Source organism: Cervus canadensis, chromosome 1 (assembly GCF_019320065.1).
Source record: "Cervus canadensis isolate Bull #8, Minnesota chromosome 1, ASM1932006v1, whole genome shotgun sequence".
NCBI classification, from domain to species: domain Eukaryota; kingdom Metazoa; phylum Chordata; class Mammalia; order Artiodactyla; family Cervidae; genus Cervus; species Cervus canadensis.
This window is the reverse complement of record NC_057386.1, coordinates 126,458,295-126,475,462: the sequence shown is the minus strand read 5'-3', so window position 1 is coordinate 126,475,462 and position 17,168 is coordinate 126,458,295. Positions and strand designations below refer to the sequence as shown.

At 44.9% G+C, this 17,168-nt stretch overlaps 2 protein-coding genes across 9 annotated transcripts in view; one reads left to right on the top strand and one right to left on the bottom strand.

Annotated features, from left to right (window-relative positions):
- The window catches only part of ZNF664 (zinc finger protein 664), a 35,015-nt gene extending 30,999 nt beyond the window's left edge, over positions 1-4,016 (bottom strand). For 3 of the 5 annotated variants that reach the window (XM_043442467.1, XM_043442442.1, XM_043442476.1), the window contains exons 1-2: positions 3,298-3,460; positions 2,554-2,690 (exon numbers count right to left, since the gene is read on the bottom strand). The gene's annotated coding sequence lies outside the window, so the exon portion shown is untranslated. Of the gene's footprint in view, positions 1-2,553; positions 2,691-3,297; positions 3,461-3,720; positions 3,740-3,878 lie in introns of those variants that run through there. The other 2 variants (XM_043442448.1, XM_043442458.1) reach the window with 2 other exon arrangements.
- Positions 4,017-4,064: 48 nt separating this feature from the next.
- CCDC92 (coiled-coil domain containing 92) overlaps positions 4,065-17,168 on the top strand; it is a 34,783-nt gene continuing 21,679 nt past the window's right edge. Inside the window, exons 1-2 of one of the 4 annotated variants that reach the window (XM_043442415.1) lie at positions 4,065-4,192; positions 6,561-6,686. The gene's annotated coding sequence lies outside the window, so the exon portion shown is untranslated. Of the gene's footprint in view, positions 4,193-4,689; positions 4,814-6,560; positions 6,687-17,168 lie in introns of those variants that run through there. The other 3 variants (XM_043442397.1, XM_043442406.1, XM_043442420.1) reach the window with 3 other exon arrangements.

The following is a 17,168-nucleotide window of genomic DNA, read 5'->3' as shown; positions in this document are numbered from 1 at the left end:
ACTCTCTCTGATCCTATTCTGTTAAGCATAGTATGAATAGTTTAACATACGTGTGTTTTGCATTAAAAAGTGCATCTTTATGCCTACTTTTTGAAAACAAAAAATTATTTATTTTTACAAGCAAATATCTATTTTGACCTTAGTTTAGCTGGTAGTTTGAAGTTAATGTGAACTAGAAGGGAAAGACCATCTCTCTTCTAGAAAGACTTCTGACATCGCCTACCTGGGCTTCCCCACTTTCACTCTCCACTCCCACATTCTGCAGGTAGCAGCAGCTGGAGTGGTTGTTTAAAAATGCAAATCTGATTAAGTCATTCCCCTGTTTAAAACCCAACCTTTGTAATGGTTTCCCATTTCACTCAGGATAAAATAAACCTTAACCTGCCCTACAAGACCCTACATGATTTGGCCCCCTGCCTAGCCACACTTGCCCCTCACCCACCATAATCTATCCACAAGTCATTCTTTCAGTTCCCAGAATGGGCAAAGCTTTTCCCCTTCTGGGCCTTCTCACATGCCGTTCCCCTGCCTGGAAAATTATCCCCCATCTCATTCTACACTGACGCCTACTCACCCTTCAGATCTCAGCTCAAAGCTTATTTTTGCAAAAAAGTCTTTCCTGGGTCCTATCTCTGCAATCTAAAATGTGGTCCCTTTTAAAATACCTTCTCATAGCCAATACTACCTCACTTTCATAGCAGATACTAGTTTGTGATTATAGGAGCAGCTGCGTGATTGTGTTTAATTTCTGATCCCTTCTGCCCCCATACTTAAACTAGAAGAGAACAGGGGCAAGCTGATTTTGGTGGCCATGCTAGAAACATTCATGTACATCTGAATAAAAGGAAAAAATACCTACATACCTCTTAATTGTGCCTTTTACATCTTAATATGATAACCATCACATTATTGAATATGTATAAAAACTGTTAAAACTCTTGATACCTCTGGCAAATTCAGTAAGAATCCATTGTACTCAAAGGACATAAAAACTAACCTGAATCTGTTGCTGCTACAGAAAAACACAAACGAATTTACATCACTAGGAAGTTCTGTTTACATATTATGAGTGTTTTATGTAGTGTTCAATTTTCTGATGCTTTATTCACAGTCAACTAATTTTTATGCCTTATTTTTCAAAGCATGTAAAACACTATGAAAAATATGCTTTGTAAAATACTTTCAGAAGTCTAAAGAGTACTTGATAAAAATATGACAAAATCAGAAACTAAACAGCAAAGTTGGCTAGCTGTAGTATTTTATTACATACATATCTAGCCAAAGAAGGAAATATAAATTGTAGTGCAAATTTAAAAATCCCTTCAGATCACAAAATCAACATTATATACTACTTTATACTCTACAAAGACTTTCACACACATCATATCACTGAACTTGATGAAGTAAATAGAGCAGATATTATCACTACTTATAGAAAAGAAAACTCAGGCTTAGAGTGATTAAATGTCTTCCTCAAGGTCACAGGACTTTAAAACAGGAGTCACAATTAAAACAGAGTCTTTAAAACAGAATCAGAATTACAAGGTGGGGGGGTTGCCCCCACATGTAAATTTCTGAACCAAAGAGAACGTCCATCATAAACACTTAGTCTCTGTAGTAAGTGTAGATTTGTGCTCCCTTCACTAAAATTTCAGTAGAGAACAACCAAAAAAGCTATTTTAAATGTAAATAAATTGCCATCAATTCAGGAAATGGCTAAATAAAATATGGTGTCCTCAAACTATGGAACATGATGCAGCAGTTCTGCAAAATAATTGAATGCATCCTATGCTAAGAACTGAAAGCTAGAGGGAATGCACACTTGTTAAAACAGCCGAAGATAATACAAGTACACATTGGCGTAAAAACATTTTTAAAGATCTAGAAGGTTATACACGGTTGTTATCTCTGGGAACAGAGGGCTGTAGTCAGACATTGGCCATCTCTGTGATGTTTTAATTTTTACAAAGAAACGGTTTTACTTTGCTGATTTAAAAGTAATTCTTAAGATTTCAATCAATCTGTGGGTTGAACAAGAAGATCATTTTTCTAGGTCTAAAAAACTGTGGAAAGGAAGGAGAAAACCTTATAAAGGAAGGAGGAACCCCCGCTTAAAAAAAAAAAAAAACATATATAGCAACAAAAACAGTTCGATTCTCTTGAAACAATAAACTATCACAAAACTTTCCTTTAAAAAAAAAAAAGGCAACAGCTTAGAATTTTAAAAAATATCTAGTCTCCTTTGTTGCAATAAGACAACCAATAAACTATCAACTAGGAGAGTTCGGAACAGGATCCTCTGGGAGAGATTTAGTTGTTAGAGTTGGGCAAGGAAGGTTTCACAAAGGAGCTGAGTTTTGAGGGAAATGAGAGGTGACTGGGCAGAGAGATGCGGGAAGATTAAGCCAGATGGGGAAATGCCTGGGAAGTGGATATACTGAGTTAATCAGAAGCAGGGCCCAGGAAGAAAACTAGAGTGAAGTCCTGAAAGAGGAGGATTCCTTTGGATGTGGGAGGTTAGAGGGAGCTCCACTGCGCTGCCATCCAGTTTACCTGGGTGAGAATCCGGCCCTTGTTATGGTCAAACAATGGAGGCGTCCAGCGGCAGCAGCGATCTGCGCTGGGTGCCTGGAGGGTTCCTCATCACCTGAGTAGGATGCTCGGCTGGCTCAGCTGGGACGCGAGGCGCTCTTAAAAAAAACACACACACACACACACACACAACATCACACCATGCAGCCAGGCTTCTCCGCGGCACAGCCCGGCTCCCTTGATCCCACGGCGCGGCCATTACCGCCTCTCCGGGGACCCGCCTGGAAAGGCTCCAAGGCGCGGCTTCACGGGTTTCTAAAGCTGTTTTGCTCCCCCTTCCCTCGGCTCCAACAACAATGGAGCCCGGCTCGGGAGTCCGGCTCCCGCGGGGCCTCCGCCCGGCCTCGCCCCGGTCGCTGCCCCTCCGCCCGCCGCGCGCCCTGGCCGCCATCTGTGACCCCCGCTCCCCAGCACTGCGGGCCCACGCCGGCTCGCCGAGGCCCAAAGCCAGGCTGCCCTCCCCCGGGCCGGCCCGGGTGGCCGCCGGGCCGCCCGGCTGCGCGGAGCCACTCTGACCTTTCCCACCCGATGCCCGGGCGCTCGCCCCGGCTCCAGGCCCATCCTAAGTAATGGGTTGTTTTTCTTTTTCTTTAATCCACTCATCCTCCTTCCGACCCAGAACCCGCTCCCTAGCCACCCCCCTCGCCCCTGCCTTGATCCCGAAAAGAAATAAAGACACTACAGCCCGGCCACCCCAGAACTCACTCCAAGTGAGGGGTTGAAGCGCCCCAGGCCGCGGACTCCGCGCACCCACCCTCCCTCTCCTCAAGGGACACCTCACAGGTGCGCCTCCGAGCCGCGCGCGCGCGCTCCGCACACCCAGACGCCTCCGGGGGACAGCGCGCGTGCGCACGCACGAGGCCGGCGAGCCCCTGGGGAGCGGGGGCCGCACGCATGCGCGCCGCCCGGCCCTGGCCCCTTCCCCCCCGCCCCCCACCGCCTCTGCCCCCGCCCCCGTCGGCTGCCCGCGCGCGCCCTCCCCCCTCCCCAATCCCAGGCCTGTCACGGGTACCCCCCCCACCCCCACCGCCCAGCGCGCGCGCTCCCGCTCCCCCGCCTCGCTCCTCCTCCTCCCCTCCCGCCCCACCCGGACCCGCGTTACCCTGGGCAACCGCAGTGCGGCCGCACCTGAGCTGTGCGCCTGCGTCCCACCGGCCAGACCCTCCCTTCCCCTTGGTCGGTTCCCCAGCCCCGCACAGCTGCGGGAGAGTGGGGGCGGGGCGTCACCCCGTCCCCGCGAAGTGAGTATCGATCGGCCTCCCCCGCCCATCCCCGCAGACACAGACCCGCCGCCGCCGCCGCCGCCGCCGCGCCGGCGCCTCGGCCGCCCGCCGGGTCAGCGCGGCCAGGCCTTCTCGCCGCCCCGGCCCCCCGCTCCCAGCGTGCACCGCGGCGAGCGCTCGGGTGGGAGCCGGCGAGATGCGCTGCGCGGGCGGTGCCCACTGACCTCCCTCGGCGGCCCGGCCGGGGCAGGGCCGGAGCCAGGAGCCAGCCCCGCCCGCCGCCCCGCCCATGGGCCGCCGGCCCCCGCAGCCTCCCGCCGCGAGGATCGCGCCGAGGGGGGGAGCCGCCTGAAGGAACGCGACGGCTGCGCCCGCAGGTGAGGCGGGGCCCGAGGTGTGATCAAGTCCAGCCCCGCTCACCTGGCGGTACCTGCAGGGAGGCTCTGCGGGTGCCGGCGGGGGGCGGCGGCACCTGTCGCAGCGGGAACTCATTTAAATAATTTTTCAAGCCCTCACTGCAAGGGGAGGGGTCCTCCAGACCCACGGGGTGGAGAAGGGTGTCCCCTTACGGAGACATCTCGGGGGAGGGGGTGGGAGGTAGATAAGAATAGGTGGAAAGGAGGGCAAAAGTGAGGCGCGGCGACCCCGCGCCGGCTGCCTGCAGGGTCTTCCAGCTCGTTATAGGGAGGGGTTGCCCTTGCCAGGGCTACAGTCCAGGCTGGGGTGCGAACCCGCCGCGCACCCAAGCCAATCCGAAGCGGGAGGAGAGAGCAGCCCAGGGGCGTTCCTGCCAGCCCCGGGGTGGGATTGTAGGGTGAGGGATCCGCATTGCAGGTGCACTAGGAGCGCCCGAGGGCCTGGCCCTGCTTTGTCTGGGATGCCGTGGGGAGGCGGCCATCCGAATCCACATCGCCTTTTCAAATGCGTTTTACCACCCCGTGGACATTAGAGACCCTCCCAGATAAGTTGCATTGTCTCCTGTCCTGATAACCCTTTATGTAAGTACTCTACCTTTACAGCCCTTTTCTGAAGCTTTGGTGTGGGCTTTAGTTTACCCTAAATAACGATTTGTTTGTGAATCATGAAACTGAGCGGAATGCAAATATGCAGCAGGGCTCCAGGCTCGGCTACAGAGCCGCCGTCTACTACAGCGAGTTACTCGTTTATCTAACTTACCTGTTTTCTTGCTGACCTGTATTAATTACAAGCTTCGGTATTAGGCAGTATGATCTATTTCCATAATGAAACGAAGTGGCCTTAAGAGGAAGTATAATCGCGCTCTGTTATTTAAGTTGCAGCAATCAGTCTTAATAACAAAATACAAGCCGCCCGACTGTTCTACCGTAATGTATTACCCATTTCCAGAAACCTACCTGTAAGAATGTTAATGCTAGAATTGCCGTTTTAAGACTTTTAAGTCTGAAATGTATTTCAAGAGCCTTATTATTGTTTTATTAAATGGGTTTTGTTTTGCACAATCAAGAATTCCTCTGCATTGTCTTGCCATTGAATTGCAAGGAAAATAATGCTAACATTTAAAGTGACTTGTACCTCCAAAGATGTTTTGAATTTATTTATTTTGGCTAAATGTTCATTTTATGTGAAATATATTTTGGGAGAAGGTTTTAAGGTTTGTGATCAATTTATGTGTGTCTTTATACATATGTTTACATGTGCATAGACACTACTGGAAAACCTTAAGATAAAATAATTTTTATTATTCCTCTGCATCATGATGTAATTACTCAGTAAATTTAGTTTAGGTATACTTAATATCTAAAGTACTGGACAATATTCATGTGTATGAGATTTTTCCTGTAGCATTTGTAGATACTAACAATCTAACAAACAGTTTTCTTGGCAATTAGATATTTTTATTGTTGATTCTTTTCAAAAAGAACAAATGAATCATTTTACCTATGGCAGAAAATCACTCTTGTGGGTGTGTAACTGTCATCTGTCATTCATTGGATAAATTCATTTTAGCATCATCATTACTTAATTGACAGTGCATTTGTGGCAATACTGATGTTAATAGCATCGAGACTTTTAAGACATACTTATTTTTATATTTATTTATCATTTTCTCATATGGCAAGAAAAGAAAAAGCCTTTTTTCTTTTATCTGGAACAAGGTCAGCCATAAAAAGTCCTTAAGACATAGTGGACACACTATGTTTGTTAACTGAGATTAATTCTATCTACTGGATTGGGTATCCTTAAAGCGCAGAAACTAGGCGCCTTTATATGCTTCACTCACCAAGTGTGCAATAAGTGTTTGACTCAGATTAACTGTTCCAGACTAGTTAGGTAGGTGCTAGCTTAATGACACCAATTTTCACATCTCCAGCTTTGATGTTTAAACCAGCAGAAAGGTTGGCAGGGGAGTGAACGTGTCCTATTTGTCTTCAAATATTCAAGGTCTGTCAGGCAGCAGAGGGATTTTGTGTTTTAGAGTATTTCCATGAGTTCCAACAAAGGCAAGTAGTACTTGCAGAAAGACAGACTTCACTTTGATATAAAAAGCACAAGTTGTTTATCATTAGAACATCCAGTGGCAAGAAGGGGCTGCTCTTTCCCTGCAGAGTTTCTGAATAATCTGGACCCCCGGTGGGCAGGAATGGCTGTTAGGAGGTACCCCCATTGGCATGAGAGAGGTCTTCTGAGGGGGGCTGAGGGACTGCAGTGGCAGTCTGATTGGAGGGCATCGTGGTGTCTTTTTATTTCTTACTCTGACTTCTGCAGTTTGGGCATAACAACACCCCAGACACCTACTTACATCCTCGGAAGATTGTTACCAGGGCAGAGGCCTACCTGATACCAGAGATGATTCTAAGCCTACTTTCTTTGCGTTTGTGTGGGGCTTTACAGGTAATAAAGCACTGTCACATCCCGGTCTTATTTTAAAAGACGCTTCTTAATAATGCATGATTTTTTCTCTTGGCTTTTATTTTCTATGAATGTGAATGTGAAGTTGCTCAGTCATGTCCGACTCTTTGCGACCCCATGGACTATAGCCTACCAGGCTCCTCTGTTCATGGGATTTTCCAGGCAAGAGTACTGGAGTGGGTTGCCATTTCCTTCTCCAGGGGATCTTCCCGACACAGGGATCGAACTCAGGTCTCCCACATTGTAGGCAGATGCTTTACCATCTGAGCCACCAGGGAAGTCCTTTATTTTCTATAATAAACATTTAATCAAGAGGAAAATTACCATTTTCTAGGAAGAGAAGCAGGAGAGGCTTTTTTTTTTTAATGGAATGGTGTCAATCATTCAAGAGTCAGCAGGTTGTGAAAGTGAATAGAATTTTTTTTTTCTTAGCTGAAATTATTTTTTGAAAGATACTGGTTAAGGGCTGACTCTTGTGCTTGCGATGCATTTTAGTTTGTTTATTTCATTACTCAAACATGACTCAAATTTCACAGCCGAAAGTCCAGTCATATCCCCTGACAGTAAGTTGCACTGGACTTTTTTCTGTATGTCTGCCTCATATATGTTGGCAGGTAGAACACAGCTGAGAAGAAGCAGAATCACAGTGGTCCAAAAAGATGAGGCAAATTAGAGTTTGTGTTTGAAGAAGGAAAAGATGTGTCCCATTTGTACTAAGCCCAAACTGGGAATGATAATTTGTCAACGATAAGAATGATGCTCGGTCCGTTAAAACAAAGATGAGGCTATTGACTGTCAATCACAGTACATGTATTAAGTGGATCAGTGGGGTTAGGACTCTCTCTGTGCCCCAGGAGCAGAGCTAGAGCTTCCTGTGAATAGTAGAGAACCCAATAAATACTGTGTGCACAAGGATTTAAGTGGAACATGATGGTAACGAGGCCAATTGAGTTAGGCCAGATTCTGAGCTCTCCAATTTAGGAAGAAGTTAGAGGGGAAAAAAACCAGCTCTGAATTAATGTATACTTGTAATTAATTTAAAAAAAAAAAAACCTTTAGAAAAATAGTCCCTCTCTTTTGTTCTTTAGCAGATGAGTTTGTCCCATGCTTTTGTGCCTGTTATCCACCAGCTGGATTTGGGTATGACTATTTAAATAATGTAAAGATTTTTAAAATTTGCTTAAACCAGAGATGCACTGTTTATTTATACTTTATGCATGAAAGGAAAGGAGAAGAATACAGTTCTTCTGGCCAACCAAAAAATCAAATAAGGACACCTTACAAGTATTGATTTATTCCTTGAGGGGAAAAAAAATTGCAGATGCTGTTTTAAATATTATGATCAGGACAACAAATAATCAAGTAAGGCAACCAGTTAGAAAGCAGCCTTTTTGTAGGTGAAAGGTTACATTTTACAGAAAGGTTACATTTTACAGAACCTCGCCATAATCTCCGAGGGCATCTCACAGATGTCTTAAAAGACCCTTTTGTTAATCAGAAAACCAGAGTTTATGTTTTTTCACAAGTTTCTACACTGGGGAGCAGACAAATGAATACTTTTATGATTATCCCTGTATACCACTTTATCAGAAATAACCGTGTGAAGCAAGAATTCTCTACTCCTCTGGACCTGTAAGGGAAGAGGGAATAAGTGTTGTCCTCTTTTCGAGATCCTTCCTATTAGCTGATTCTTAGGAGTGAGCAGTGCACTTCAATCAGCTAGCACACAAGAACAAGCCTGAGATGCTAAAAGCTACAATAAAGAAAACAGAAGAATGCTGTTAATAATCCAATTCTAGGCATACAATATTCTGCTGCTACAATCTTTCTCTTTGTTGCCTCTTTGACAACACTTAAGATGTTACATTTAGACCCATGTAAGATCCATGATCTTTGCTCTTCAGAGTTCCTTCCCACCATGTTTCTAAATGCAGGCTTAACCCCTGTTATTTACTACATAGGTAAGAGGATTTATGAGGCATTTCTTTTTTATTTGTTTGGCTGCACTGCGTCTTAGTTTCTGCACGTGGGATCTAGTTCCCTGACCAGAGATCAAACCTGGGCCTCCTACATTGGGAGTCTTGGCCACTGGACCACCAGGAAAGTCCATTTGAGTCATTTCTTATGTGACATTGCTGCCACATATTAATGTTAATTCCCAGGACTATTGCAGTACTGATTTTCTTAAAGTCACACAGTCCACCTGGAAATGAGTGGCACCACACTCTGAAAGGGCCACCTTTAGTGTAACCTCACTGTGAAAACACTGGCTCCCCAAGGTACAGGTCCATCCCTGTCATGGCTTAATCATCCAGAGGCAGCCATATTTTTCTAATGGTTTCTAATGTAATTTCTCTTAATGACGAGTGTATGTGATGAGGTTCCTGCCACACTCCAGACATCGAAGGAGCCCCCGTTTCTCCAACTATCACAAGCATCAACTCAGGTAAAGGACACTGGTGTCACGTCTCCCTCAGTGGCTGTGGCATGTGGGAATAGATCCAGTTTTTAGAAATATCTGTCTTGCACATTGATGAGAAAGATGAAGAAAGGCTTTGCTATTTTTTTAAATTTTCTGTTCTGGGAATATAGCAAAAGTTATTAGGCAGAGCCTGTCCTTTTCAAGGAAGGGTCAATCCTTGTCTTCGATAGTGAGTCATCTTTATCTTTTGGTTGAATCATGGTGAGCGGACTAGAAAATCCCTGGGGAACAGAGCAGCAGCTTTCAGCCATTGAGATACTTGCTCACTGACATGTCCTATTGCACTGGATGGGGGAGGGCTGGGGGAGGCAGGTAGGACATAGTCTTTGATGACAGAGGGAAAAGATAGGTCATCCTTCTAGGCCTCTGAATTGTGTGATGGGTTTCACACACAAGTGAGGAATTCGTTCCCATCAAGAAAGTGCTGCAATCAGTTTTCAACAGAAAGAGATTTTTCAGTATAGTGAGGCTGTGGTATTAGGACCTGGTTCAGAGATGAGCAAAGTGCAACGTTACTGTCTGAGGCAAAGACATGGGGTTTTTGTGGGGAGTGGGGGGGGGGGGGTAGAATCTAAATTGGAACAAATATGGCCAGATGTGAGACCTTCCCGAAGATAGGTTGAGCATGCTGTGTGTTCAGCGGTGTTCTTGTAGCTCATTCAGTTGTAGAATGGAACTCAGCAGTTTGATCCTCATTGACTAAGTCTGGAATGGCACCTTGACTTTACCCACCAGCAGGCTATGGGCACAGTAGGGGGCCTTCCCATGTAGGCCCAGAGGCCCATAGGACCTTTCTGGGTGGCTTTTCATCTTGAGTCTGAAACTTAAGTGAGAAGCAGATTATCTATCTCTGAACCTCAAAGGAAAACCAAGTGAAGTTAGGAGTTGTTAAGCAGTTGGGGCCAGTTTCTTTCCACCAGACATGCTGTGAGGCCTTGGTACATTAGTATTAGTGGCCCACAGAAGTATAAATCCTTATGGGAAGGTTGACCTGTTCAGCAGTGTGAACTGTTGAACCCTAAAGAACCTCATCACCCAGGCTTCTTAGGCCTGTGAATGAATTGCTTTGATGCCCTTTATCAGTATTGCCCAGTGACAGAGCACAGCTTCATCTAGCACATTAAAATTCTGCCTTTAAAAATCTCATAAGGGACTTTGCTGGTGGTCCAGTGGTTAAGACTTTGCCTTCCAGTGCAGGGGCTGCTGGTTCGATCCCTGGTCAGGAAGCTAAGATCCCACATGCCTCAGGGCCAAAAAACCAACATGCAAAACAGAAGCAATATTGTAACAAATTCAATAAAGATTTTAAAAAATGGTCCATATTAAAAGAGAAAAATCTTAGAAAAAAGAAGTCTCATAAGCCTACTGAGTTTTCTAGACAAAGGTCCCAGTTTTTTGTCTGTTAAAGCTCTCGTGTTCACAATCTGTTAAGTTGAGCACCTGGCTGCTTCCGTCCAGTTCTGAAAAATCCTGCCAGGTTTTCTTTTTTTTTTTTTCTTCCCCTACAATTCCATTGTGACAATTAACTGCCTCTTCTGATTCTGAATGATACAGTCAATGTGTAGGGCCTTACAGCTTTATTTACAATCCAACCTGTAAATTATAGACTCCTGTTATAAGTATAGACACATTTAAAGTGCCAAATCCAGAAATAAAATATTTTAGAAGTCTTTTTGATGGGCATTGTGTCAGCCTTTTGTACATGGGTACCCTCTACATCTGGCGAAATTACTAAGTGGTGACATGAAAATCATTTTCCTTGTTTGAATCAGACAAATTTGAATATATTTACAAATCCCACCCCTCTAAAGGGGAGATAACTAAGCCACTCTTGGTCTACATGCCCCTGCCCACCTGCCCATGTGAGCCTGACACATATTGTAGCTCACACAGTTCTGTTGAACTGCTGAAATTGGAGCATACCACTCCTGCTGAATTATCCCCTGCAGCCCTTTACATGTGCATGTACAAGGCCGGGGCACAGGAGCAAGATGAGAAAATTAAATCCTTAGGAGCTGCCAAGGTGCTGCCTGGGGAAGGCCAAAATATCTAGTTACAGGGACCCCTGACAGCTTCCAAAGGCCCTTGCACCATGGGCTACCTGATCGGGCACAAGTACAGCATGACGAAGAGCTGCCAGAAGGGACTGGTCAGGGACTTCCCTGGTGGTCCAGTGGTTAAGAATCCGCCTTCCAATGCAGGGGACTCAGGTTGATCCCTGGTCAGGGAACTAAGATCCCACATGCTGCAGGGCAACTAAGCCCACTCTCCACAACGAAAGCCCAGTGAAGCCAGAAAACAACAACAAAGGAGGGACTGAGGGACTGATCAGTCCATAAAGGATGCCTGGCCACAGACAGCCTTGACCATGTTATTCATCAAAGGGAGAATGTTTCTAAAATGGCCCCAACATAGGGTAACATGAAGACGGTTAGAAATGTGAGTTCCTCCCCGAGTGAGGCACCCTCACTATTTTCACAATTGACCACAGTCAGAAGGAGAATCAGAAAAAATAAAGGGGGGGGGGGTGGTAAGAAGGAAAAGCAGAGTCACATGTTGCAGTGAGAGCAATACATCTTGTCTGTGGACAGACCATGCAGAGGCAAAATGAAGACAGATCCTTCTTTGTTGAGAACCACTTCCCTTCCAGGGACTAATGTTCTTTTCTGTGAGCTACTAGTCTTCTCTCCTCAATTATGCACAAGTTGTCACTGATTTACTTTAATATACCTTGATTCACCCATACATCCAAACATGTGGTTAAAGGTACATTTAAACAGTATATTTAAATGACAATATATTATTTAGAGATTTTACATTGTAGTTTTCAAATGTTATCAGACATATCAGAAGCCGATTATATATCAATTGATTTTACCGTCTTAATTTGGGCTTTAAAAATAAGTGGCTCAAAAATACCTAGCATGTGTATACTTACAGCTGATTTCACGTTGTTGTATGGCAGAAACCAATGCAACATTGTAAAGCAGTTATCCTCGAATTTGAAAAATAAAATTTAAAAACCAAACAGTAACAACAACAACAAAAAATATGGAGCAGATGGTTCTCGGGAATTCTGAGGTGATAAGGTGTGTTTTCCCTATTTTAATTTCTTTACAAATCTTGAGGGGAAAAAGTTAGCTAACTGCTTCACTATCAGTCCAAAGAGAATTAGGGATTTTAGAAAATAAATATTACTATAAGTTGCATTAAAGGATAATGCAATTGTTGATACTAAGAATTTGTCAGATAAGTATGGCATCTTAAAACATTACTCAAAAAAAAAATTACTCAGCTAATGGAAGTAGAGCAGTTTTATGGGTTAACACAATGTAATATTGTCTGAGAGTTTTTAAGAGCAAATGATAGAGATAACAGTTTCGTACATTATAGCTCATTTTACTTGTATGCTCATGTTTAGATTTATCTACTCTTAAATAATGGTCGGTAAGGAATTTAGTAACTTCAGTTTAATGTAGCCTGCTGGCAGAAAGCCCGCTTTTTTGGTATGAATTGATAATGTGTAGGCTCATCTGTCCCTCCCGCCTCAGGAATGTAAGCTCCAGTAGTGGCCGGGTTTGCATCTGTTTCACTTGGCGTTTCCCAGCTGTCCTCTGAGGGGTGCCTCGCTCAGAGAGGTGCTCAGAGAAAGGTGGTTTCTCCACTGAAAGACTGCACAGCGATACTTTATATCCCCCAACAGAGGGAAACAGAACCTTCATTTACATCCCCAAAGTCACTGAACAAAGTGTGAAAGGGTTTGCCCCAAGAGTATTTTAATAATTCTTCATGCATCTTCTGTGTTCTGTTGGAATACCTTCCTGTACTTAATACAGAAGCTTTTTAAAGAAGATAAGTAGCTTTTCAGTTTGCACCTGTATCTAATTTCTAAACTGGGATTTTTATAACCAGAGTAATCGTACTTTGGAATCGACCTTTTTCAAGTAGAAGACCATTTTTTAAATGACCAGCTCAATACATTTCTTTAACTTCTCTAGTATATTTGTGTAAATTACAAAGTTTAAATTATGGCCCTTTTTTGTAAACGGGGTTTCCTGGTGGCCATGCAGCCTGTAGTTTCATTTCTCCCAGCCTGGAAATGTTTTCTAAAAGTGCCACCACATGTGAAAGATTAAGAGTTTGGGTATGGTTTCATAAATTTCTTAGGAGTCTTTAGAACCTTCATAAGATAGATGCAAGTATTTAGTGGTCTCCTGGGCTTGGGGATGTGGTTTCAATTCCTGGGGTGGGACAATCCCCTGTAGAAGAAAATGGCAAGCCACTCCAGTATTCTTGCCTGGAGAATCCCATGGACAGAGGAACCTGGTGGGCTACAGTCCATGGGGTTGCAAAGAGTCAGACCCAACTTGGTGACTAAAAACAGTAACAAAAAATGGTCTCCTTTAAAACAGGAATTCCTTTGCATTCAAGAAACATTAAGCCTCTAAACATCAACATTTCCTAGGGGTGCCCTGAATGTTTAGATCAAAGTACCCCTGTTGAAAATGTATATTGGGTCAACTTGGATATATCCATTTAATGTCTGCAGAAATATGGAGTCCCCTTTGGGGGGTTCCAGAATTATCTTACATTCACCCTCCCCATTTCCCAGTTCACTGAACCGTTCAAACAGGAAAAACAAAATCTCAAACTGTTCCGATAATGGGAAGAAAATGATTGTATTCTTATGCAAATTTTACGTACAGCTCCTTTCTTCTGAGCAAAAGGGGGGAAAAAAGGAAATGCATATATCCTGATGCAGAACAGTGAGATGTGTAAAGCAGTGCCTTTGTGCACACCTGCCTCCCAAGAGTTGAAGGTGTGGAGAAACCCTCTCAGCAGCCTGGTGGTCTCTCACTGATGGCTGCCTCTCTTCCCAGGTCAGGAGCCCTCTGTTATAGGAAGGAGGCTGCGTGCCTGTCCCTCCTGAGCGCCCCGTCACCCACAGTTTACTAGCAATCCCAGAACTCCAAGGAGAGCAGGATAAACCTCAAGTCAGAAGGGGGAAAAGGCCAGCCTCGGATTAGACCGCCTCCACCCCAGTGCTGTGACCTTCGGGGCAAGAGCATTCTGCTTTGAGGGGGGACATCCTGTGTGTCATAAGCTGTTTAGTGGTACCCCAACCTCTACCCACCAGATGGCAGAAGTGCCCCTTCCTGGCCGTGACAGCCCACAAGGTCTCCAGACCTGGCCAGTCTCCCCCGGTAGCACCACTGCCTGACTTGGTCAGATTCAAAAATGGGGTTCACCAGGAGGATGCTCCCCCTCAAATTCTGATTGCTCTCACGTGTCTCAAGTCATAAATTTTACATGCCTATGCTGTGTATTTTTTGGACGAAAACGACCAATAGTATCTTGCCTCAGCTGTAAAATAGTGACCGTGTAGCTTCTCTGAGGAAGAAGAAAATCTTCCATAGAGGGTGTTCCAAGCAGGTCAGTCAGGCTGCAGAAGCAGCACAGCTCCTCAGCAGGACCCAAGGGGTGTTACTTTCAGCGCTCTTGGCTGGACTGAATTTGTCTCAAGAAGGAATCCCCGTCCTCCTCTCTCTCCCCTCCCCAGGCTGGTTAGCCATTCAATTGTTGATCTGAACAGGCAGATTCAATCTCCATCTGAGTAAAGAAAGTGTTAGAATCTACACTTAATTCAACCTTGTGTATGAAGAGAGAAATCCCAAGCCCCTCCTCTAACCAATGCGGAAACCCTAAAATTTTCTATGTCAGTAAAACAGATAATGATTTAAATTGTATTACTAAGATGATAAATTATCAAGTAAGGCAAACAATTAGAAAAGCAAACTTTCAGAAATTAGGAGTTACATTTTAAGTGAGTCAGCAACAGTCTCGGAAGTCCAGATGTCTTAAAACACTTGTTTGATAATAAACCAAATAAGTATACACCTTTACACACATTTCCACACTGAAGAGCAGAGTAAGCTTGTGGTTCCTTAATAAAACTAGCTTCTTAGTCCAGAATACTCCAGAATTTTCTGCAACTTTAGGAGCAAAGAAACATGCTTTTTTCATGAGCATCAAGAAGAAGCACTGGGGACTTTCCTGGTGGTCCATGGTTAAGACTTCACCTTCCAATGCAAGGGATATGAGTTTGATCCCTAATCAGGGAGCTAAGACCCCACATGTCTAGCAGCTAGAAAAACCAAAATGTAAGACTGAAGCAATATTGTAACAAATTCAACAAAGACTTTTAAAAAATGGTCCCCTCAACTCATTAAAAAAAAACAAACTAGTATTCTCCCAGTTAGCCCAAGCCAAAAAAGAGTTAAAAAAAAAAAAAAAGAGTAAACTAGAGAAGCTTAAAACATAGGAAAAGGAAAGAGCAAAAGAGTTTTAACAAGTGGAGTATGGGGCAAAGGATGTTCTGCCCCCATTAGGGCATGCACGCTTTTCACCTTCACCTGCCAAGAACCTTGGGGTTCACCTAAGGGTGTGGCTGTGGAGTCAGAGGGATGAAACCCAACCCAGCCCCTGGCTAGTAGTGACTTTAAGGAACTCATTTAACCCCTTCAGCTTGTTTGCTAGCCCTGTGAGAGATGAGGAGGCTCTCTAATTCTCAGAATGTTTGTAGCTCAGCGCTTGGCATGTGAGCCCTCGGTACAAGGTGGTTCTGCCGTTGGCCTTATTCACCCTGAGTCCCTGGAGCCTCAGGCTGGGTGGCTGCTGCCCTTCCCGTCCCCTCCCTTCCCTGCTGCATCATCCCCGCCAGATTCAATTCCCTCTGGTAGCACTTTGGCTCTAATCGGTAAAAACTCAACTTTCTCCCCATTTCCTCTCTCTTCCAGCTCAGCTTTTCTGAGCGACTTTTAATAAGCAGCTCAATCCAGCCCTCACTTTTCTACCTGACTTTATTTTCCACCACTCGCTGGAATGCTCTTTCCATGTGGGACAGTATAGTGGTCTCTCTGTGACTCTCAAAACTTCATTCTCACCTCATCCTGTGTAAACCCTGCCCATCGTTGGGGGTCAGCTTCAGTCCCAGCCTCTTGAGACCACCTAGGTCACTGCAGCCTCAGCCACTCGACATTTCTTAGGCAGCTCCACGTGCCCTGTGATTTGTAAGGTACCAGGAACACTGAAATGATTGGGATGTGGCCCCCACATTTTGTGTCTGGGATTCACAAAGCCTCATACGGTAGACAGGCAGGTAAATGAGAAAGAGGTCCAGGTGCTGTGTGCTGGGTTACCCTTCCCCTGGCCCCTGACTTGGCATCCTCACAAGGATTTAATTATACTTTGTTTTCTTTGTACTCTGGCGGCTGAGCCTTACATCCCTGGTAAGCTGTAGGCATAGGACTGAGTACACAGTGAGCACTTTAGAACGTACACTGGCTTGACCTTTAACCTCAGCACATATGTAAAAGCACACATGGCTGCTCGACCTGTTGTAATGGGCCTCCTAAACTTCAAAAGAAAAATTAGAAGACAAAATTGAGAGGACTTCTCTGGTGGTCCAGTGGTTAAGAATCTGCCTTGCAATGCAGGGGATGCGGGTTTGATCTCTGGTCAGGGAGGTAATACCACATGCCTTGGAGCAACTCAGCTCATGAGCCACTACTGGCGAGTCCACGTGCAGCAACAAAAAGCCCCACCTGATGCAAGGAACATCCCACGTGCCGCGACTAAGACCCAAGGCAGCCAATTAAATAAAGTGAACTTCCATAATACTGAATTATTAAAAAAAAAAAAAAAAGACAATGATGATGTTAAGCTCCTGGCCATCACCATAAACCTCTTGGTGACTCAAATGGTTTCTAGGCCTGCAGAATTCATGGAATGGGGAATTTCTAAAATGAAAATAAAGACTCACCCTCTGAACCAAATAAACTTAGCCTTATGGAAAAGTCACCACATTGTCCTTTTTCTCCCGTTCCATCACGGACCAGAAAAACCATCATCATCAAAGCTCGGCATGAGCATTTCCTGAATTTCTGAGTTTCTGCCTCCACTGGAGAGGTGAGAAAGCATGA